Below are 23,271 nucleotides of genomic sequence, written 5' to 3' on the forward strand. Positions count from 1 at the left end.
TACCTCTCATGTGTACCACTGGAACCTTATCTCCGTCTGTCTTTTGCAAGGGCTCAGATTGGGCAGGACCTGCTCGGTTGGTGGAGCCTCGAGTGTTCACCAACCAGGTGGCCTTTGCTAAATTAGTATCCCAATTCTTAAAGGTTCCCCCACCCAGTGCTTTCAAGGTAGTTTTAAGCAGGCCATTGCACCGTTCAACTTTCCCGGCCGCTGGTGCATGATAAGGAATATGGTACACCCACTCAATGCCATGTTCTCTAGCCCAGGTGCTTATAAGACTATTCTTGAAATGAGTCCCATTGTCCGACTCGATTCTCTCAGGGGTGCCATGTCTCCACAGGACTTGTTTTTCCAGGCCCAGGATGGTGTTCCGGGCAGTAGCATGAGGCACAGGGTAGGTCTCCAACCATCCAGTGGTGGCTTCCACTATGGTTAGCACATAACGCTTGCCCTGGCGGGTTTGGGGAAGGGTGATGTAGTCAATCTGCCAGGCTTCCCCATATTTATATTTGGACCACCGCCCACCATACCATAAGGGCTTCACCCGCTTGGCTTGCTTGATTGCAGCACATGTCTCACAGTCATGGATAACCTGAGAAATACTGTCCATGGTTAAATCCACCCCTCGGTCTCGGGCCCACTTATAGGTGGCATCTCTGCCCTGATGACCCGAGGCATCATGGGCCCATCGAGCTAGGAACAACTCTCCCTTGTGTTGCCAATCTAAATCTATCTTTGACACTTCTATCTTGGCAGCCTGATCTACCTGCTTGTTGTTTTGGTGTTCCTCATTAGCCCGACTCTTGGGAACATGGGCATCTACATGGCGGACTTTCACAGGCAGCTTCTCTACACGAGTGGCAACGTCCTTCCATTCATCAGCAGCCCAGATTGGTTTTCCTCTACGCTGCCAGTTGGCCTTTTTCCACCTTTCCAGCCAGCCCCACAGAGCATTGGCTACCATCCACGAATCAGTGTAGAGGTAGAGCTTTGGCCACTTCTCTCTTTCAGCAATGTCAAGGGCTAATTGAACAGCTTTGAGTTCAGCAAGCTGACTTGATCCCCCGTCTCCTTCAGTGGCTTCTGCAACCTGTCGTGTGGGGCTCCATACGGCTGCTTTCCACTTACGGTTCATTCCCACGATGCGACAGGAACCGTCAGTGAAGAGAGCGTAGTGTGTTTCTTCTGCTGGCAGTTGGTTGTATGGAGGAGCTTCTTCAGCTCGTGTCACTTGTACCTGCTCCTCTTCGTCCGTGAAACCGAAGTTTTCTCCTTCCGGCCAGTTTGTAATTATCTCCAAAATCCCAGGGCGATTTGGGTTTCCAATACGGGCACGCTGTGTGATGAGGGCAGTCCATTTGCTCCATGTGGCATCGGTGGCATGGTGCGTGGAGGGAGCCTTTCCTTTAAACATCCACCCCAGCACTGGTAGTCGGGGTGCCAAGAGGAGTTGTGCTTCTGTGCCAATCACTTCTGAGGCGGCTTGAACTCCTTCATAGGCGGCCAAGATCTCCTTCTCTGTGGGAGTGTAGTTGGCTTCAGATCCTCTGTAACTTCGACTCCAGAAACCCAGTGGTCGGCCTCGGGTCTCCCCTGGCACCTTCTGCCAAAGGCTCCAGGACAAACCGTTGTTCCCGGCTGCAGAATAAAGCACATTCTTCACATCTGGTCCCGTCCTGACTGGGCCAAGGGCTACTGCATGAGCAATCTCCTGCTTGATCTGGGCAAAGGCTTGTTGCTGTTCAGGGCCCCAGTGGAAATTGTTCTTCTTGCGGGTAACCAGGTAGAGAGGGCTCACGATCTGACTGTACTCAGGAATGTGCATCCTCCAAAAACCTATGGCTCCTAGGAAAGCTTGTGTTTCCTTTTTGCTGGTCGGTGGAGACATTGCTGTGATCTTATCAATGACCTCAGTGGGGATCTGCCGCCGTCCATCTTGCCACTTTACTCCCAGGAACTGGATCTCTCTGGCAGGTCCCTTGACTTTGCTCTTCTTGATGGCAAACCCGGCTTTCAGCAAAATCTGGATGATCCTCTCTCCTTTCTCGAACACTTCAGCTGCAGTCTTTCCCCACACAATGATGTCATCAATGTACTGTAGATGTTCCGGAGCCTCACCTTTCTCCAGTGCAGCCTGGATCAGCCCATGGCAGATGGTGGGGCTGTGTTTCCACCCCTGGGGCAGCCGGTTCCAGGTGTACTGCACGCCCCTCCAGGTGAAAGCAAACTGAGGCCTGCATTCTGCAGCCAGAGGAATGGAGAAAAATGCATTGGCAATGTCAATAGTGGCATACCACCTCGCTGCCTTGGACTCCAGCTCGTACTGAAGTTCCAGCATGTCCGGCACAGCAGCGCTCAGCGGTGGAGTCACTTCATTCAATGCACGATAGTCCACAGTCAGTCTCCATTCTCCATCAGACTTGCGCACAGGCCAGATGGGGCTGTTGAAGGGTGAGTGGGTTTTGCTGACCACCCCTTGGCTCTCCAGCTCACGGATCATTTTGTGGATGGGGATCACGGCGTCCCGATTTGTCCGATACTGCCGACGGTGCACTGTCGAGGTGGCAACAGGTACTTGTTGTTCTTCTACCTTCAGGAGTCCCACTGCAGATGGGTTCTCTGATAGTCCCGGCAAGGTGTTCAACTGCTTAATGTTCTCTGTCTCCACAGCAGCTATTCCAAAAGCCCATCTGAGTCCTTTAGGGTCTTTATAATATCCATTCCTGAGGAAGTCTATGCCCAGAATACACGGAGCCTCTGGGCTGGTCACAATCGGAAGTTTCTGCCACTCCTTCCCGGTCAGGCTCACCTCGGCTTCAACCAGAGTCAATTCCTGTGATCCCCCCGTCACCCCAGCAATGGAAATCGGTTCTGCCCCCACATGTCCCGATGGCATTAGAGTACACTGCGACCCAGTATCTACTAAAGCTTCATATTTTTGTGGCTCTGATGTGCCAGGCCATCGAATCCACACAGTCCAAAAAACCCGATTTTCCCGTGCCTCTTCCTGGCTAGAGGCAGGGCCCCTCTAGCACTGGTTATTATTCCCTTCTTGGACATACAGGGTAGAGGTTCCTTCGAGGGAATCTGACACAGCATTCCCACCTCCGTAATACCTGGCAGCTTGCTCATGGGAGGCTGAGGCTACCTTCATTCTAGTGGAACTCCCTCTGTTAGCGTTTCTCTCCTTGAGCTCACGTACCCGTGCTGCCAGGACAGAAGTAGGTTTCCCATGCCACGCTCCCATGTCCTCCCCATGGTCCCGCAGTTAAAACCACAGGTCAGCTCGAGGGGTGTACCCTCTCTCTCTCGCTGGGGAATGTTGGGCTCTGATTCTGGGGCCTGTGACTCGCACCGGTGCTACATGGGAACTGTTCCTTCTCATCTCCTCTCTCATTTCCCTCATCTCCTCTTTGAGTTCCTTCACCACTGCAGAGACATGAGCCTGCATTGGGCCACTGATCATACTTTCATAATTTCTGAGCTTGTTGGCAACAGAACCCACTGTCTCTCGGTTATCCTCGGCATTAATTGTTGCGATGAATGTGGCGTATTGAGATGGTCCATGAGTTGCCAGATTCCACAACATGTGCCCTGTGCATCTAACCTTGTCGGGGTCATTATCATGCTGTCCGATCTTCCCAAAAAGTACTTCCAATACTGCCACTTCTCTCAACTGTTGGATTCCTTCCTCAAGGGTCTTCCATCGCATTCTATTGTTGTGCTCTTGCATTCTGTCTCTGTGGACAAATCTCTCTCTCACACTCATTAGAAGTCGTTCCCAAAGGGGAAGCGGCCTTTGCTCTCTTACAAATACCTGATTTATACCTGAGTCTTGGGTCAAGGGTCCCAAATTCCTTGCTTCAGCACTATCCAGTAGTACGCCTGTACCCATAAGGTCCCAGACTCGAAGTAGCCAGGCTGTATAAGCCTCACGTCCTCGTCGTGCAATATCTTTTTGCAGATTACGTAGACTTTCATATGTCAGGGACTCAGTGATGATCTCAACCTGTGGCTCTTCTGTGGACTGTGAGGACCCTCCTTTCTTATCCTTAATACCAGGATCTGACGATTTCACTTTACACTTCCTTGTTTCCACAGGGGCGACTGCTGCTGGCTGTGGCTGCCCTTGTGGTTCAGCTGGAACCTGGACAGTTGTAACGTTTGAGGGTTCTACTGCTGCACCATCAGTCTCTGCCTTCTTGGGGCAGGAGGAGGGTTTTTCATGAGCTGGGGAAATGTACTCCTTCAGCATCTGGCCCATCTCATGTATCTCTTTTACCAGAACCTCAACCCAATCCGGGTGGGTCCTTTCTGAGGCAGGCTGTGGGGCAGAGTCAGGCTCTGGGGTATCATCCCTATTCTGTGGGGTAGGTATCAGGGTGGTTATCCAGGTCAATCTTCCCTTATCTCTGAATGCTAAATAGAATACGCATATTAGCAGCACCAGCCATTGTATGATATCATTAGCATTCAGAGAGGATTTAAACCCTTCAAAAACTGGTGGGGCAGACCCAAAGAGATGGGTAAAGGGTTGGGAAAAAGAAACTTCCCCCGGTGTCATTTCCTCACAGTAGGTACCATTGTTAAAGTAACTCCAAAAACACACAGTTAGTGTACGATAGCCCTGAATCCATGTGCCTGCCTTCCAGAGGAAATTAAAAATCCATGAGTTCTTCACCTTATTAAGCCATAAAATAAACTGGATGACAGTCACAGTAGCCTTAGTTATAGGGCCCATGTTTAGATAAGGGCCTGCAAATGGAAGGAATACAGCCACAACCACATGCCACCAAAACCAGGCTAAGTTAGACCACATGATGCAGCCTAATGAGGTTTTTATATCCAACGCACACAAAAGAAAGTACTAGGTTAGTTAAGAACTGCTATTTCTCTTCCCTTTTCTTTTCTCAGTGCCCTCAAGCCCCACACTTGGGCGCCAAAATCTGTCTTGGTTTGGGAAGACAGGTATCTGCTAGGTAAAATTACAATCAGAGGCTCTTTGACAAAGATTTGGGAAATAGGAATAGCAGTTCTTTACTAGTATGTAATAGAAAGCAAACAAACACAAAAAAAACTCCCCCCCCCCACCAAACAACTACAGCATTAATGACAAAACGACAACAGTACCAAGAACCTTGAGGGCTTTGTTTCACAAAACCCAGGGCAGTTTGGTTTCGGTGTCCCTGCAGGATCCTCAGAGCACCAAGCTGGAACAGTGGAAAAGTCCTGGGCTGGTAGCTGGGATGGCAGGGTGTCCCGGCAGGCAGGGGCAGGGTGTCCCGGCAGGCAGGGGCAGGATGTCCCGGCAGCGCAGGGGGTGCAGGGTCACGCTGTAGCAAGAGGAGCAGCGCCGAAGGAGCCGAAGGCGAGGCAGAGCCGGCCCAGCTCCCGCGGGTGACAGAGAAAACTCAGGATTCAGGCCGAATCGGTGATAGTAGATTTCCCAGGACTGGATCCCTTTGGCCACAGTGAAACTCCTCCAGCCAGCAACAGCCGTTCTCCCCTTGGCGTGCTTTGCGGCGGCTGAGCTCCTCGAGGAGCGGCAGACACGCGTCTCCCCGAACGCCCTGCGTTATCTCCCCCTTCCACCTTTGTCAACCTCTTTGTTTCAGTTAAGTACTCTCAAGTATCCAACACTTGGTCTCCTTGGTAACTTGTGGGGAAAAAATTCTTTAGAAAAAGAAGGAACAAACCTAACCCCCAACAGCCTTTTTTTTTTTTTTTTCAAATACTCCACGGTGGTTTTTAGCCTGAAAATTGAGCCAATTCACAGAGGCTTCTTCTACCACTTCTTGTCCTCCTGACTGGAGCAAGTCATCCACATCCTGCATTACACGATTCAATACCAGGCTGTAAGCCCTTCCTTCCCTCCCTTGGAATAGGGGATTGCTTTTAGACACCACTTGTCCTGGTGACTTCTGAGTAATTTGGAGAGCCTGGGTATGTAATTTTCCCTCTTTCCCTGGGGCTGCCCACACTTGTGGGTTCACTTCAGCACAGGCCTTGCCAGACATTTGACACAAAGGTACAAGAGAACAATCCTGTGTTTCACCTTTTACAATATTGATTTGCATTTCAAATTTAGCCATCAAATCCCTTCCCAGTAAATTACAATCAGAATTATGAGCAAATAAAAATTCCTGCATTTCAAACCCATCTCCCACATCTGCTGATAGTGGTTGAATAAAACACATCTGCTCACCTTTCCCACTTAGCCCCTGAATAATCAAAGACATTTTTGGCATTTTCCCCCCTTAGGTCTAAGATCCAGAGTGGATGGAGAGGCCCCTGTGTGTATGAGGAAAGGCCTCGTGTGGATGCAGCCCCAGCCTGAATGTTGTCAAGGGCTGCAGTGTGGTGGGTCCCTGGTGGAATGGGAGCTCTGGCAGCCCCAGGAATCCATGTCCATGCAGGGGTGGACTTGCTCCTGCTGAGGGTGCTGCCGTGTGTGCCTGCAGTGTCCTTGTGGCCTGCAGATGGAACCCTGCTTCCTTGCCAGGGGAATTTGGGGAGGTGGGAGGGGGGAGCGCCAAGGCCGGGCCCCCCGCGCTGTCGTGGCGGGAGCGGCTGCAGTGGGCAGCGAGTGCGGGCGGGAGCGGCCGAGAGCCCAGCGCTGCCCCAGCCCGACCTGCCCCAGCTCCATCCGTGCCCCTGCGGTGGGATGCTGTGGGTTTGGGGGGAAGAGGGAGCCGGCAGTGGGTGCTGGGCCTGGGGGCAGGAGGAGAAGGGAAGGAGCAGCAGGGCTGAAGGACTGAATGTTCAAAGGATGGACATGGGAGGAGGGGGTGGGATTGTGCAGGAGAAGGAGAAAAAGGAGGAGGAAGAGGAGTGTGAGGAAGAGTAGGGACACAGGAGGAGGAGTAGGAAAAGGAGGCTGCACAAGGTTCCACCTCTCCCTGTATCTGCAGCCTCTCCCCAGCCCCGGCAGCGTTGCCCCCTCCACATGCAGCAGCTGATCCATGATTTTCATGGAGGTGAATTTTAGTGTTTCTGAGCTTTATTGGGTTGAATGTTGGTGCTTTGTTTTTTTGTAAGGGGCTGAATCTCTATATTTTAGAAGAGGTTTTGGCTGAGTCTGGGTGACTGGGGTGTTTTTGATCTATGTTGTGATGTTTGGAGGATTTTTGGGCTGAATCTTGGTGTTTTGGAGGTTCTTACAGACATAAGGTGTCCACTGACTTCCTGAGATGAACATGGGCAAGGAGGAAACCCCAGCCTAAGGCACTCTCCTGTTGTTTTCTCCCCAAACCAGGATTTTTCATTCCCATGGAGTGTCCAGATAGAGGAGGAGGAAAAAGCCCCGGAGATCCCGCAGGAGGAGGGGCTGCAAACCCAGCCCAGGGAGCTGCGAGGAGGAGAGACCCGCCCTGTGCCAGGAGGGCGGCCGGAGATCCAGCCGGAGCTCAGAGCTGGTGGAGAAGCCTCATGGAGGGGAGAAACCCCACAGGTGCCTGGAATGTGGGAAGGGTTTCAGCTACAGCTCCCACCTGATCCAGCACCAGGTGATCCACACTGGGGAACGGCCCTACAAGTGTGGGGAATGTGGGAAGAGCTTCAGGCACAGCTCCAGCCTGATCTAGCACAAGAGAATCCACACCGGGGAACGGACCTTTAAGTGTGGGGAGTGTGGAAACAGCTTCAGCTACAGATCCAGCCTGGTGGTACACCAGAGGATTCACAGTGGGGAAAAGCCCTACGAGTGTGGAGAATGTGGGAAGAGCTTCATCCGGAAGTACAGTCTGATTGAACACCAGGTGATCCACAGTGGGGAACGGCCCTGTGAGTGTGGGGAATGTGGGATGAGCTTCAGCCAGAAGGGCAATCTTATGCAACACCAGAGGATCCACACTGGGGAACGGCCCTATGAATGTGTGGAATGTGGGAAGAGCTTCAGCTACAGCTCCGGCCTGAGAAAACACCAGAGGATCCACACGGGGGAAAAGCCCTACAAGTGTGGGGAATGTGGGAAGAGCTTCAGAGACTGCTCCAGTCTCGTTCAGCACAGGGTGGTGCACACTGGGGAAAGGCCCTACACCTGCTCGGAATGTGGGAAGAGCTTTGCATGGAGCTCCCACCTGAGAACGCACCAGCGCATCCACAGCTGGGAGAGGCCCTACGAGTGTTTCCAGTGTGGGAAGAGGTTTGCAAGGAGCTCCACTCTCCTCTTACATCAGCGGATTCACACGGATGAGAGGCCCTTCCGCTGCCTTTAAGCAGTTAAAGGCGGCTCCTCCGGGCAGCGCTGGGCTTGTAGGGCGAGGAGTGGCAGCCGCCGGGCGGAGAGAGATGCGCGCACGCACCAGTGCGGAGAGATAGAGGAGGGATGGAGCGATGCACAGAGCCAAGAGGAGGTAGAGACACCCAGCAGGAGAGGGAGAAAGAGGGAGAGATGCCCAGAGCTGACGAGAACTGCACGGTGATCAGTGGAAAGGGGAGGACAGAGAGGCAGAAATGAGAGACATCTCTCAGGGGAGACGGACACTTGCGAGGGAAGAGCGGGTCCGGGAGGCTGCGACGACACGCTAATCTGATCAACGGGGGAGCGAGCTACAGCCCTGAGAGGAGCGGCGGCGGCGGCAGCAGCAGCAGCAGCAGCAGCCACAGCGGGAGGCAGGTGGCACCTCCTCAGTCTCTGAGAGCTCCGTGACCGAGTGCAGGCAGAGAGGAAAAAGTCACCTGGAAGCCTCTCTCCACCTCCCACCTTCCCATCCCGTTTCTCCAGGGAGTCCCATGCCTGCCGTTATCTGGGATGGCAAAGCCCGAGAGCTGGCACAGAAGGAAATCGGGGCTCCTTTATATGCACTGTACGTAGGAGGGGAAAGAAGGAAAAAAAAAAATCCCGCCCGTGAGGCTGTCAAGGTCCTCAGTATACAATTTTCTGTCTATCCCGGCGCCTCTCACCAAGCCGCCCCCTCCCCTTGCATGTGATGCAGATGTGCTCTGGGGCCGTCAGTGTGAAGAGACAGGGGAAAAAGAGATGCTTCAGGCTTCGTCGTGCAAGTAAGTCGGCAGGTCACTAACTGTCCCTCACAGCCTCCTCCTCTTCTCCCTCCAGTGCAGGTCTCCTCACCTTAGTATTTTGGTTCTGAGTCAGCTGTTTATTATTGGGAGCAAAATAAAGGACAACAACAAATGTATCAGCAGCAGTAAACACAAAAAATGTGAATCATTGGAGTACAGACTAAATAGACTGCATGCAGACTGGATGAGGTTACAGGTTAACGATGTATTCTGCAGGCTCCATCCTGTTGGCTCAGTGCTGCCGTACCAGTAGAAAACATTGGCTAGAGGGACAGTGTGTCAAACAGAAATAGCACGACACATCTGCTTCCTACCTTTCATACCTGCTCTTAATGCAGTCTGACAGTGCTAAACCCAAGGGAGGTTCCTTTCACCACGTAAGAAATCTCCTTAGGAACATCTGCCCACTTGGGAGGGGTGTCACAGAGTACACTGCATCGGGGACATAATTACAGAATTAAAAGCTTCATGGCGAAATGCAGGAGAGGGATATGGCAGTGAAACTGCATATCGTCACCTGCTGGCTCATAAACCCCACACATGAAAAGTTGGTGGCAATAAGATGATACACAGAATACCTGCAATTCACCTGTACCTTACTAAGTAATGTTTTAGAATAAGATTTATCCCTAGGAAAGTGATGAAATAGGTTGCATTTTCAACCAGAAATCTTTACATTGGCCAGCTGTACCCATGCACTCATGAGCTCTCAAAAGTTTGTTATTCTAACTCTGTGAAATCAATAAATAAGGTTGAAGGAATTATTTCCCTTGAGCTGGAGTGTTTTAACTTTTCATTCATAAAGTATTATAGCTTGAAAATTCCTCCAGGGAAGCACAAAAATCAAACACAAATTATAAATTTTATTACTCTTATATTTACTTCATGACAAGTACATTACTGTTTTGTTTAGTTAATCAGTGAAGTAGTGCTTCTGGATACAAACGAGTATTAGAGTTTAACACTGATAGTCTTGGATTTAACAGTACAAGAATTTAGGGCACCAAGTCCTGCTTTCAAAGGAAGAAAAAATTGCCACTGTGCATTTTAAATATTGATTTATGCCACAGCAGCGGGACTGAAAACTCTATGGTACCTCAGCTTTTTTCTCAGTATTCAATGATAAAAAAGAGACAAAAGCCATTCTAAACCAAACAGAAGAGACAACTCATTTTTTATCCAGGAACTGATCTGAGTATGTGCTGCTTAGGAGAGCAGCAGGAAGAAATGCCTAGAAATCTTCATCTAGAATAGGACAGATGAAACTTCAATAATTTCTGGGAGTCTAGAAATGCATCTATGTATATGCATGAAATATATGCAATCACCTCTAGTGAATACTGGCTACTTAGTTTCTAGTTACACACTCTAAAAGATGGGAGTATCTATATATAAAATAGTTTTAATCAATGAATGTAGAGATAGACAGAATGCTCTCTCTTCTGTCTTTAATACCTCTTAACTGATTAGGTCTGTTCACATATTCTGATTTGAGGAGAATTGCATCATTTCCTTGCCATGTTATAGATCTTAGTCATTTTAAAATCTGCATTAATATTTAAATTGATCATTTGGTACATAAAAATATTAACTTAACTCTGTAATTTATCTATGCTTGCTTCTCCATCCAGAAGAAGAAAAAAATGGTTCTCCTACTGGAGTTCTAGGACTTTACTCATAGGAATTACACTAAGACAATTAGCTTACTGGTCGAATATGTCTGAGTCTACTCATATGGGATTGACATAGACATATGAACAGAACTATAAAATTACACTTGTCTTTTAAGTTGTCTAAGGGAGACATTTTGATTTCTTGCAGCCTTCCATCCGTAGCTTATATGTTCACGGAATCACAGAATCACGGGTATTGAAGAGACCTTCAAGATCATCAAGGCCAACCCACCCCTAACACCTCAACTAAACCATGGCACTGAGTGCCACATCCAGTCTTTTTTTAAACACATCCAAGGATGGTGACTCCACCATCTCCCCAGGCAGACAATTTCAGTAGTTCCCTGAAGTGTAGCCAAAATAATAACCATCAGAGGTAAACTTTCCTGTCTGTTGGTTACACACTGTGTATCACTTCTATTTTTGTTGTTTATTAAACAGCATTTCTCAGCTTCCACCCCTGATATAGTTTCCCTGGATTATTCATTGCCACTCAAATCTTGAATAACTTTACAGATTTTGCTTGAAAGTATTCATGGCTCTTTTTTTTTTTTGTATCTATTAGTCAGGCAAACAGATGAAAGTGGTTAATCTTTATGTTCCTGTTATGAGTCAGATTCCTGACACTTTCTCTTTGTGTTTCTGGCTTTCTAATGCTCTTCAAATGAAACAAATTCAAATAGTCGTGTCCCTAAGGAAGTCTCATGCTCATGTTTTGTAGGAAAAATGGCCTAGGGATATATATCCTTTTAATAAATCTTTCAAGTAGTAAAAAGCACTTCCAAAGAAAAGAAGCTTGAAGTAGGTATCCAAAAGAGTCAGATTTTATTAACCCTCGTTTTTTCCTTCTTTCCATTACAAAGGTTTGGAGCACTGTTTAGTTTTAGGCACATGATTTATGTCAAGCTATTTGCATATTGTACCTCAAGGAGAACTGGTGGATTAGGACTGAAGTTGAGTTTTAGTTGATTATTGATGGATAAAACAAGCAAAAAGGGAGCCATCATGCAGAGAAACCCCTTAGGATAAAGAGTAGTCTTAGTCTATGTGAGTCTCTGCATTACATAGTCAAAAGATACAGCAAGTCTGAGAGTGATGAGCTTATATGTGTACTGGGGAGTGATAGTTACTAGTAATAGATGGGATATACCTCTCAGCAAATTAAAAGGATAAGGCATAATTTTGGTTTTGAATTTTATCCTGTCACATATTTTAATCCAGAAGATGGTAAATTTCATTGAGAATAAGCAGGAAAAAAAAAAAAAAAAAAAAGAGAGCAAGCCCTGTGCTTCTCACTTCTGTGTGGAAATTCTCACATGAATGAATGAACATGCAGTTCAGCTATAAAAATGCTTATTTTGTGGGTGGTTAATTATACATTCAGAGGCTAGAGAGTGTTAAAAAGATGCTGTGAAACAGAACTATAGAATACTCAAGCTAAAGAAAGTGGAGAAAGAAATTGATGGGACGAGACATCCATTGAGAGATCAGAACTCAGTGCAGAAAATGTCAGTGTGCTAAATGATTCAAGCAAATAAGTAATGCTTTAGAATTATTATTTAAAGTTCTGGTGTCTACAAAGCCTTTAAACAATTTTTATGATATGTAGATATATTCTGAGTCTATTTTGATAAGTAAACTGAGAAACACTGGGAATAGATGGTAATAGGGGGAAATTAAACTCTTCAATTGTTTATAATGTATACACATAATGCTGTGGCATTCCTCTGAGTCAAATTGTTGAGTTGATTTTCTTCTCATAATAGTATGCAAAGTCGTATTTAAAATACTGTAGATATGCCTACACCTATTTACTATGATTGCTTTCTAAAGGCAAGAAAAGAATAACAAAGCCATACCAAAAGTAAACCAGAGCTGATTCACTTGTCAGTACTTGTATATGTTTTTTTGTAGTGAGTTTTTAACTGAGATTGAACTTTTGAGAATTATTTTGCCTTCCATAAGTTAAAAAGTTAAATGGTGTAATTTCTCAAAATTAAAAGTGAGCTAGCACAGCACAGGCTAGGTTTCTGAAACTGTGGTGACATGACCAACTGCTTATATTTCAGGTGGTAAAAAAAAATTGCTTCTCCACAGTTGTTGATGAGTGTCTCCTTAGTAATGCCAGATAAAAAAATGTTATATGAATTACCCCTAGTGATGACTTGAGCAGATACATTTTATTTGGCATTGCAGGAGCCTAGAAGAGCAGTGACTTATCTTCTGTAAGTTTGAGGGACAGTAATTTCTCAATCCATTTCATCGTGATCAGAAGCACCTGTATAAACACACCCTTAAGCAGTTTTTAAATGGTTGGAGAATTTCCCTTCAGAAGTTTAAATGCTATAGGATTTGTCATAGGTAAAGATTCACAAGTAAACTAAGGCTAGAGAAAATGAAATCATGACACCAATAATTTTCAAAAAATAGGGAAGTTAAAGAATATAAAGCTTCTTAAATTCCTAAATAATTTCCCACAATTTCTCTGGTTGTAACATTGTCAGTTCAGTTGTGAAATACATAGCTTTTTTACCCACAGTTCCCAAGTTGACTATAAATCACCCTTATTTGAAGACAATGTCATGCCTTCTCTCCTAAGTTATGATCAAGAGAAACAGCTGAACTCCATCTCCTACAGGTTTGGCAAAGCACGCACATTTCTGCTCCTATGCCACACTCCACCTAATATCCTTAGACCCTAGCATCTGGAGGCCAGTCATCCATACCACTTGCTGATTCACATAGACACTACTACTATATATTTTAAGTTCTAGAATATCTTACAAAAATCACTATGTTGTTTTGTTTTTATCTCAGACTAAGACTTCTAGTGGTGTTTCTATGAATTACATCAATCTCTGTGGAAATACTAGTGATGCAAAGAATATAGGGTGGTTTTTCTTCAGTAGATCCAATAATAGTTGCTGTCATGTGGGGGTGCATTTTTGATTTAATGATTATTCACAAGTTAATGTCATATTGTCAAGTGGTTTGTTCCTTGTACCCCTTTCTGTTATTTGCCTTTGGTTTCTCCCTGCCCTCTCTCCAGATACAGTTCTATGATTAATTGTTCCTTAGTGACAGTTATATGTCAATCATATGTTATATAACTCCCTGGTCCTGTCCATCACTTGGGGGCCCCTCCCTGCACCTAGAAGATTCCAGGAGAGGTGTTGAGTGATTGGACAAGACCAATGCTGCCCCCTCCCACTTCGTACTGATTGGTTGTTGTACATGTCTGTTATGTTGTGAGCCACTCCCCTGTTGCACCCTATTGGTCCCTGGTTGAACCCGCCCCTGTGTTACGCCCCCTTTAAAAGCTGCTCCCCTGGGACGGTTTTGGTCTCTCCTGAGGCAGACATCCCAAGGTGAGGGCTCCACGCTGGATCCCAATAAACTTGCGTTAACTGAACCTCTCGAGAGTCCCTCCTTTCTCCTCCTTGCCATCGTCTTGCTAATGCTCCTGACCACCCCAGTCCCACCAGATTGCAGCGGTGCCAGGGCTGGCCCGAGCTTGATAACGCAGGCACCGCCGCACTGTCATTTTTTTGTGACTCAGAATCTTCTTAGAACGGATTTGCTTTCATGTTATTTTCAAAAAATATTCTGGCTGATCTTTTATTCAATGTTTATTTTTTAATCTGAATTGAAAACTTCCCAATAAATGTTGACAAATCACAGTAATAAAGACACTGATGGTTTGCAAAATAGGCTCTATAAAAAGGGAACTGCTAGAATTTTACAAATACACATGTAGTAGTAAATTATATTAGACTTAATTAAATTAAATAGTGCCAATGTGACTGGCATAATATGGTCAACACTGATAAGGCATTGGTCTTAGAATGGTTTTTGGTTGTACAAACCAGTACCTTTCGACCTCATTCAGAAGTTAGCATAATTTGGGGAACATAGTAGGCACTTTGAATACAGCCAGCATTTTGGAGGAAAGGAGCATTTAGCCATATGGAGGTAAGTGATGCCATGCCATTTGGCCTGGGTCCAGAGGCTGAACAGAGCAGAGAACAGGCACAGGGAGATTCTGTTTACTGTTCTAGACATGACCTTATGATGCTTCTATTTCAGCTTAAAGGTTCTTTTGAAGGTAAAAAATTATGATTTTGGGGGAATTTTGCCATTGAAAGCCTTTTATGAGATATTTTTTAATGTCCCTCTGTGAACAGATTGTTTTAAAAGAAACTTGGGGGGGGGGGAGGTTGTTTAATAAATCTGACTTATGATTTTCTTTGTTGTTTTATTTTATTGGAAAATATACACACATTAATAGGAGAAGCATTTCCTTATTTTCCCCATCTCTGATGGTATGTAAGACCCCTGCTCTCCCAGAGGTATATTCTCTCACTTGAGTTATTATTTAGCACCAAACTTTTAGTACCTTATACTTCCGGTATTTTCTAGTCTCAGTAGACAGATTCCCAGATTCTGTAAAATTTTATATTTCCAGATTAAGAAGTTACCAGCTTTTTGTCCATGATAATAAACTTTCTAGTTGCAATCAAGATATTTGTTGATTGTATCAAGTGCCTTGTCGTCACATGAATTAGAATAGTTTAAAATTTTATATTGCAAGGTTACAGATTTTTTTTCTGTTGTTTTCACGAAATGGTGGATGTTTGGACAACTTCTGTCTTCATGCTCTTTCTGGGAATCCTAACAAGAAAATGCACATGTAGTTATGCTCTTAGAAATCTCTGACTGCCATTTTAATTTTCAAGCAACTGTTAATGACAACGAAATCTTTATTTACAATCCGTTTCATTCCTCCACATTTCATATCACAATCAGATAATGCATTAAGAAGAAGCGAACAAGAAGTTCCAGTATTTTTTGCAGAAATATATTACTTCCTTAAAAGAATTCTTCAGCACTGAAGATAAGGCAATAAAACAAGCTCTTGTCTGCTTCTCTTATCCTTCCTTTTGAAAGGGAAATATGGGGCTTTGTCTATGATTATGTGTATAAATGGTCTTTTGATTGTTTACATTCAGTGTCTGACCAAATTAGAAAATCAAATATTTGAGAAATTTTTTTTAACTGCTTATTCACACTTTCATTTGAACTGAGGGTCCCAAAGTGTATACTGTTGGGATTTTCCCTTGAAAAAAATGCTTTGTGATTCAGATTAGAGTATTGTAATTTTTTGAACAACCTGATAGCTTTCCATCCAAATGTCATCATACTTACAGTAACAACTGTTAACATAACAATTTAAGATCAAATATTGTTTGAAATTTTCTGGCTTTAAGTACATAGTACAAAAGTAGAAAGGTTTGACTCTATGTTATGGACACTATAAAATTATTTTTTACATTAGTATGTATTTGAAGTTTCACATAATTATAATTCTCTCTGTTTGCAGAATTGTTTTCATGCTGTGTTTTCTCTGATTTTACCTGACAAACTATGCCATATTTTTAATCCCTTGCTCACAGGTTTTTTTAGAGGTAGAATTTTGTGAGGACTTAAAGAATGCAGTTGCATTTCTCAAAACACTGTTAAAGAAAAAAGTTCCCATAAGATAAGCCACCACATCAGGAATTTGAGATAAGCACAGGTGGCAAAACAGGAAGGCCTTGATTCCATGTCTAACAAAGGTGAAGACTCACAATTAGCACACCATAGTGTGCAGACTGTGGGGACTTGAGATAAGACTTATCCAGATGAAAAAATTTATATGGTCACAAACTGTGGGAAAGGATACACATACATGCCAGTCCAGGTTGTGGGAATGGCATCTCTGCCCTGGGGTTACCTGGGACTTGGACTGTTCAAAAGTGTTTTTGTAGACAAGAATGACTCTGGGACCCTACCTGTGGTGAAGAAGGACCGGCAGGATGCCACAAAAATCTATGTGGTGGTGATATCTTTCTACTTAATCTCTCTCTCATTCTGTTTCTCTTCTCCCCTTCTCCCCTCAACTTTCTCCTCAAAGTATAACTGCCAGATATTTTTCTGCTTTTAATGGAAAGTCTATTTCTTTTTTTCCAATTTATTCCAATATGTAGCAGTTCCATGAGGTTACATATAAATAAAATTTAGGATGTAAAATCGAGGCATTGCTATGTAGCTGCAAGTGTATAAATAAGGATGGAAATATTTTTCATAATTTTGTTATATTCTGAGCTTGGCAGTTCGATGGCTACAGCATATAACTAATAAGAAGGCATAATTAACAAAAAGGGTCAGTAATTAGGATACTGTGATGGTCAGAACATGTGTTACCTGTCCAGTAGAAGTTACATGGGCATCACAAAGCACTGCCACCTGGAAAATCAAAAAAGAGAAAGCTCATTATTTCTGGTAATCTAAAGAAAGAGACTGAAGAAAATACCAAGTAAGAGAATCATTATTGTAAACTTTTGGGCAATTTTCTTATTTGCCCCAAAATATTCATATGTGCAGTTTTGCTATCAGGATGTCGTTTTTAAGTGAAGACAACAGCAATCTTTCCTACTATTTTAAGCAAAAATGCATTACTGTCAGCAAACATTCAGTTTGCAGTTGTTTTGGAAGACAAACAACTGCAGTTTCTCAAGTCTCTTTGAATTTTAATGTGCTCTCCAAAGCCTAGTCCAGTCTAAAGTGATCTGCAAATTGAATAATGTACTCTATTTTCTGTTATAAAATGGTAAGTGTATTAAACAGTAGTTAAGGAAAGACAAATACGTATGTAAACATCCACAACATTTTTTCTTGTACTACTTTGTGCAATGAATAGCACCGAGTACCATTTTCCAAACATTTATATTCTTACCTTGCAGCAGATTTTTCTTCACTGTAATTTTCTAGGTCATTTAAGAAAATAGTACCAGGCACTATCTGAAATACCTTGATATTTCAAACATACTAATGAGGTGAGGTATCTGGTTGAATGCAATTTTTTAGGGCATAATGTACTGTTAAACAGTAAACATCTTTTGATATTCCATATTTTTGTACTAACATATTCTTCCACAATGGGACCCAGTTTGCCAGGGCAATTTTCCTCCATTAAAAAAAAAAAAAAAAAAAAAAAAAAAAAAAAAAAAAAAAGTTTTTGCTCTTTTCTAATATTTTGGAAGATCATTTATTCTCTTTCCTCACTCACTTTTTTAAGTCCCCTGCAGGAAAGTTCATCAACAATAAAATTTCATCTGAGCTATATCTAAAAAACTTTTTCCTTATTTTGTCTTAGTGTGATGTCTATTAATCCCTAACCTCCTTAATGAAAGCTGAAGCAGAATTGTAAACACTTCATCCTTCCCAGCATCAGTGTTTGGTGCCCCTTAAGTAATGACTCAGCTCTTTCTTGCTTACCCTTTTGCTTCCAATACCCTGACAGTATGTATTCCCTCCCTTGCCATGGCTGTCTCGGCTGCTGTTAACTTGCTGAAGACAGGGAAAGGATCACAAGCCCAGTGACCAAATGGAGAAAGGCTGCTGAAACTTGGCCGTTTTAATGACAGATTAGTCTTGAAGATGACTAGTGACAGATTTGCCAAAAGGAGCCAGAAGTAATTTAGCAGTTAAGCATTGCAGACAATCAGAAGAGAAAATCTTTCCCTTGTTGTCTAAATTGGAGAGAAAAGGATTTGACGGGTGGACTGTTAGGTGAATGAGGAGTCAGTTGGAAAGTTGCATCTAGACAGAAGTGGTCAATGACTCAGAGTCCCTGTGGACATCTGAGATGAGTGGTGGCCCTCAAGGGTCCATACTGGGACCAGTGTTACGTAGTACGTTCATCAATGATGTAGGCAGTGAGATCAGGTTCACCCTCAGCAAATTTGCAGGTGACACTAAGCTGGATGATGATGTTGACACATCTGAAGGAGGGGATGCATCCAGAGGAAGCAGGACAAGCTTGAGGAGTGGGCCCATGAAAATGTCATTAGGTTCATTAAGATCAAATGGAAGGTGCTGCAACTGGGTTGGGTCAATCCCCAGTTTCAATGCAGGCTGGGGGTGAGCTGATGGAGAGCAGCCCTGCTGAGAAGGACTTGGGGGTGGTAGTGGGGGATGAGAGATGAAAAATGAACCAACATCGTGCACTTAGACCACAAAGCTATAGATATCCTGGGCTGCATCAAAGGCAAGTCAAGAGAGGTGATTCTGCCTTCTACCCCTCTCTGGTGAGACCCCACCAGGAGTGCTGCACCCAGCTCTGCGGTCCCCAGTACAGGAAAGACTTTGACCCCTTGGAGCAAATCCAGAGGAGAGCCAAGATGATTAGAGGGATGGAGCATCTCTCCTACGAGGAAGGGCTGGGAAAACTTAGTTTGTTCAGCTTGGAAAAGAGAAGAATTCAGAGTGACCTAATTGTGGTCTTCCAGTACCAGAACTGAGGCTTCAACAAAGATGGAGAAAGACTTTTTGCAAGAGCATGTAGTGACAAGACAAGGAGGCAATGGGTTGAAACTGAAATAGGAAATGTTTAATTATGTATTCAGATTTTTTTTTTTATTTTTTTTTCTGAGAGGGTGGTGAAGCACTAGAACAGATTGGCTGAAGATGTTGTGAATGTTCTATTCTTGGATGTGTGGCTGGAGTTCTGAGCGACCTGGTGTAATAAAATGTTCCCCACCCATGGCAGAGGGACTGGGAAAAGATCATCATCCATTCCAATCAAAACCATTCTATCGTTCTATGTGGATTTCAGGTTCAATAGTTATCTGAAATTTGCCTTCCGATTATTAATATTGGTATACTTTATAATTTTTAAAGAATAATTAATCTTAAAAATTGACATAAATTTCTCAATAATAAATATGCTTCTTTTTATTCGTGAATATTTATCTTTGTACCTTTAATGATAGCTGCTCACTGATATCTGACTCACAAAGCACCTAACATTTAATCATAAATTAAATCTCTTTGTTAAGTAGATTGTATGCTATTCTCAAATAAACTGGCTTTTATACCACTTGATATGTATTTAGTAAAATGTGTATCAAAATAAAATTTGAATTTTAGATATATTTTAAACTTTGTTGAACACCACTTATCTCTTGGCAATAGAAAAATGCTTTCCTTTTAATTCAAAATTTTTGTGAAATGCTGTCCTGATTAAATTTAAATTAGTATTCATTAACATTTGGCAGTAAACAATTCTTGGAAAATATCCCAGTATGGCATTTTTATTAACCTAAATTGTATGGGAAGTAATAATATGCTGTATTTGCCTCACATTTTCCATCTCAATGCAGTTGATAAGCAAAGCACTGAAGATACAGAAAAGAAATTTTGTAAGCCTTAATACTGCAGCTGCATTAGGTGTGCAGATCCAGCAAGTTTTAAGGTTAAATTACCATCTTAGTTACTTCTAGACTATATATAAAGGTGTCATATGGTTGAAAATATAAAGAATGCTGATGACCAGGAAGACAATAGAAGTATAAAATAACAGCTAAGGAAAGGATTTAACTACAAGTGTTGTCTACAGGATTTGAGGTATATCTGGATGGATATGAGTTAGGCATCTTCACAAAAGAATTTCAGAGCTGAAAGCCCTACTCTAAGTTTCTGACCAACTTACAGTAGACTTAATAGTGCAACTTTCTTTTTTAAACGGAGTCATAAAGGGCCTAGGATATTTCTTTTGGTAAGAATACAAATGCAAAACACAAAATTTGATGGCATATGCTGAAAGAAATGAAAAGTTGTTATTTACATTTCAGTCCATGTCTTTTTTGATTGATTTCTGGGGTTTCCCACATAATTTTTTTTCCAGAAATGTAAACTAGAGTGTTGCACAAGTCACTTCTGCAAGGAGAAGAACTTGCAGAATTAATTTGTGAAGCATTGCCTGCATCTGAGTTCCAAAGTCACTGCCACCATTCCTGCTTACATCCATGTCTCCATCAGCTGAGTGTAGAGTGCTGTTGAGGCTGTAACTTCCACGGCGTTTTGACAACAGAAGGAACGTTTTCAAAGATACGTCTGAAAACTGTCTCTGAATGTCAGAGTTGCTGAAATATGACAATTTTAATGACTATGACTCATACTGACTTGGAAAAAGAAACCCATAATGGACAGCTAAGTGAGGGCTTTACTTAAAACTGAAACCATTCCAGATTATACAGGGTTTTCTTTTTAAAATCTGCCTGCATACAAACTCTTCCTTCTTCATCTCTTAAAATAATTAAATCGCATCCTATAATTTGGTCACATAGTAACCCTTTTTTCATCTTGGCTGTACTGTGTGAAATTTGAAATGCTTCACAGTTTGATAAGCTTGCTTTTTTATTGAATCCACTAAACTGCTATAGAACAAAATCCTTATTGGATTTCATAATGTTACAAATGAAGGATTAATCTATAGAAGGTGAGATGGGAGCCTTCATTTCTTTAGATCCATATTTATTTTCTTCTAATCAAGAAAAGAAACTATCATTACTGGGGTAGACTTCTGCTGCTTCCATCTGAAAGTTTATGTTTTTCCTGCTCAGAGTTCATCATGTGTTGCTCCTTATGTGGAGCAAGATGTATAAATCTAAGATAAATGAAGTGAAAATATTTTAGTTTAATAAAAAATTACAGAAAAATCGTTTTGCACAAGAAGTATAAGATACAGAGATGGATGGGCGGAGGGACTGCACAATTAGGTTCTGTTGAAATTTACTTGATAATAAAAGTAATACATATTTAGTCTTCTTGAAGCAATGGATTCTCTAACATGTAGCACTTGATTCTCAGCTCAGTAAATTACATTTTTTGTAGTTTATTCTGTATTTTGTTCATAGTAGGCGGTGAATATTTAAAGTTCTTCATTTGATCATAGAACCTCCATGAAAAAAAGCAAACTGAATAAGGAATTTAACAAATACTTCTGAAAAAAAATTCTCTCTTCTCCCTAGTGCGTTTCATGTACTTAAGCTTATAGCTTTCTTGCTGACACCATTTAGGAGAGTTGCAGTCCAGCAATGTTGTATATGTGTATGCATGCGATACCAAATATTAAGGTGAGTAGGAACCATTTAATCACAATAAATTCGAGATACTAATTCAAGTTCTTCCTCAGGCACAGGAAACCAAGCTTCACAGATCTCAGGCAAAACTTTCCTAGTAGTTTAATCTATCCCATGTGTGTGCATAGTCTTCATTGTCTACCTTTTGCTTTTTTCCCCATCTCCATCTTTTTGTGAGTCTTGCAAGTCAAAAAAAAAAGCATTCTGGTACTACTGAAAGTAAAAATTGTTACTCGTGCTTGGACAAATCCTAAACCATGAATACCAGTAATTAAAAAAAAATAATTAAGAAAACTATTGCTTTGACCTCTCCAAATTAATAAATGTTGACATTTTATTTCCATTGGATCCATTTTTCTTATTTCAAGTACAGCCGCAGCTGAAAAATCCAAAATATGAATTGCATGAATTGCGTGGAAATGTTTATGTCAAATTTTTGTTCTTGTTAGAAGCGGCGGGCATACGTGGGTGCTGTCGGGAACAAGACGTCACCTGGAGACACTCTTGCTTTGGTTTTCCAGGTGTGCTCCTCTAAGGTGTCTTTCCTGCAGGGATGACTCCTGTGTTATGCTCAGAGGAACAAGTTTTGTCTACACTCCTGATTTAGGCTACAGTCATCAAGTGTAGGACTGCCCAGAAGGTACACCCAGGCAGCACCAATTTCAACATTAACACACCTTATTACTGCTTTTCCTGTGTCTTGGCTCCCTTTTTGCCGCCTGCCTGTCTGTGCCCCAGCCTTCTCCTAACTGACCTCAATTACTTCTTCCCTATTGATCCCTGTTTTGCTGCATCCTTAAATGATCCTTACAAAGTTTGAACAGGGAAAAACAGTTAGTTACAAAGTTGTGGCTGAGAATTTTGCAGTCCATTGTATTTATGTTTTCTGTATGAAGATTTGTCATCAAGTTCGAGAATGAAAGATTTTAGCTAATTAAAAAATAGTTTACATTTGTGAGCACTGCAAGCACAATAAAATATTTCATTATGTTAAAATGTTATTAAGAGCAAACTGTGATTTAAGAAGTTAATTTAAAAATGCACTCAAAGTCAATTCTGCTTTCAGAGGTATTGATTATTCCTTCAGTGCTCTTCATTTTAGCCATAAAGAAAATTACCACCAATTGCTGGAGTTTTACTTTGAAAACTTAAAATTATTATCTCTATTTTAGCTATGTATTGCGTTGCAATATTTATTTATGGAAGAAAATGTAGCTGAAGCATACCTATTAGTTATTATAATTTTGTACACTAAACTTCAAAAGATATTTGGATATTTTCCAAGTGTGAAAATAGCCCGTCAGTGGGTCTGGTTTTCTGTACACATATTGTCTGGAACTTGGCCCTTCTCTGAATGTTTCTCACAATTAAAGTCTTTTTGGGGTTGCTGCTAACAAACAGAGCAAATGCAAAGTTTATAATCTCTAGTTCCCCTGCCCTGTACAGTGTTCAGGTCCTTTTCCAAATGTAGTTTAGGTTCTAAGGCAGATTTTAAATTATGGTTCTGTGAGCAGAAGACAGAAATTGGTAAGAACATAGAATAGAGTAAGTATAAGGTCATGCAAGATGCAAATGAGCACTGGACTGCACACACAAAAAAATCTATTGTG

The 23,271-nt window shown here is 42.8% G+C and overlaps 1 pseudogene; it reads left to right on the forward strand.

Annotated features, from left to right (window-relative positions):
• The window catches only part of LOC136303300 (zinc finger protein 436-like), a 156,013-nt pseudogene that overhangs the window by 4,350 nt on the left and 128,392 nt on the right, over positions 1–23,271 (forward strand).

This window comes from Chamaea fasciata, unplaced genomic scaffold (assembly GCF_029207755.1).
Source record: "Chamaea fasciata isolate MVZ Bird 193981 ecotype frontalis unplaced genomic scaffold, bChaFas1.0.hap1 SCAF_32, whole genome shotgun sequence".
In the NCBI taxonomy this organism is placed as follows: domain Eukaryota; kingdom Metazoa; phylum Chordata; class Aves; order Passeriformes; family Sylviidae; genus Chamaea; species Chamaea fasciata.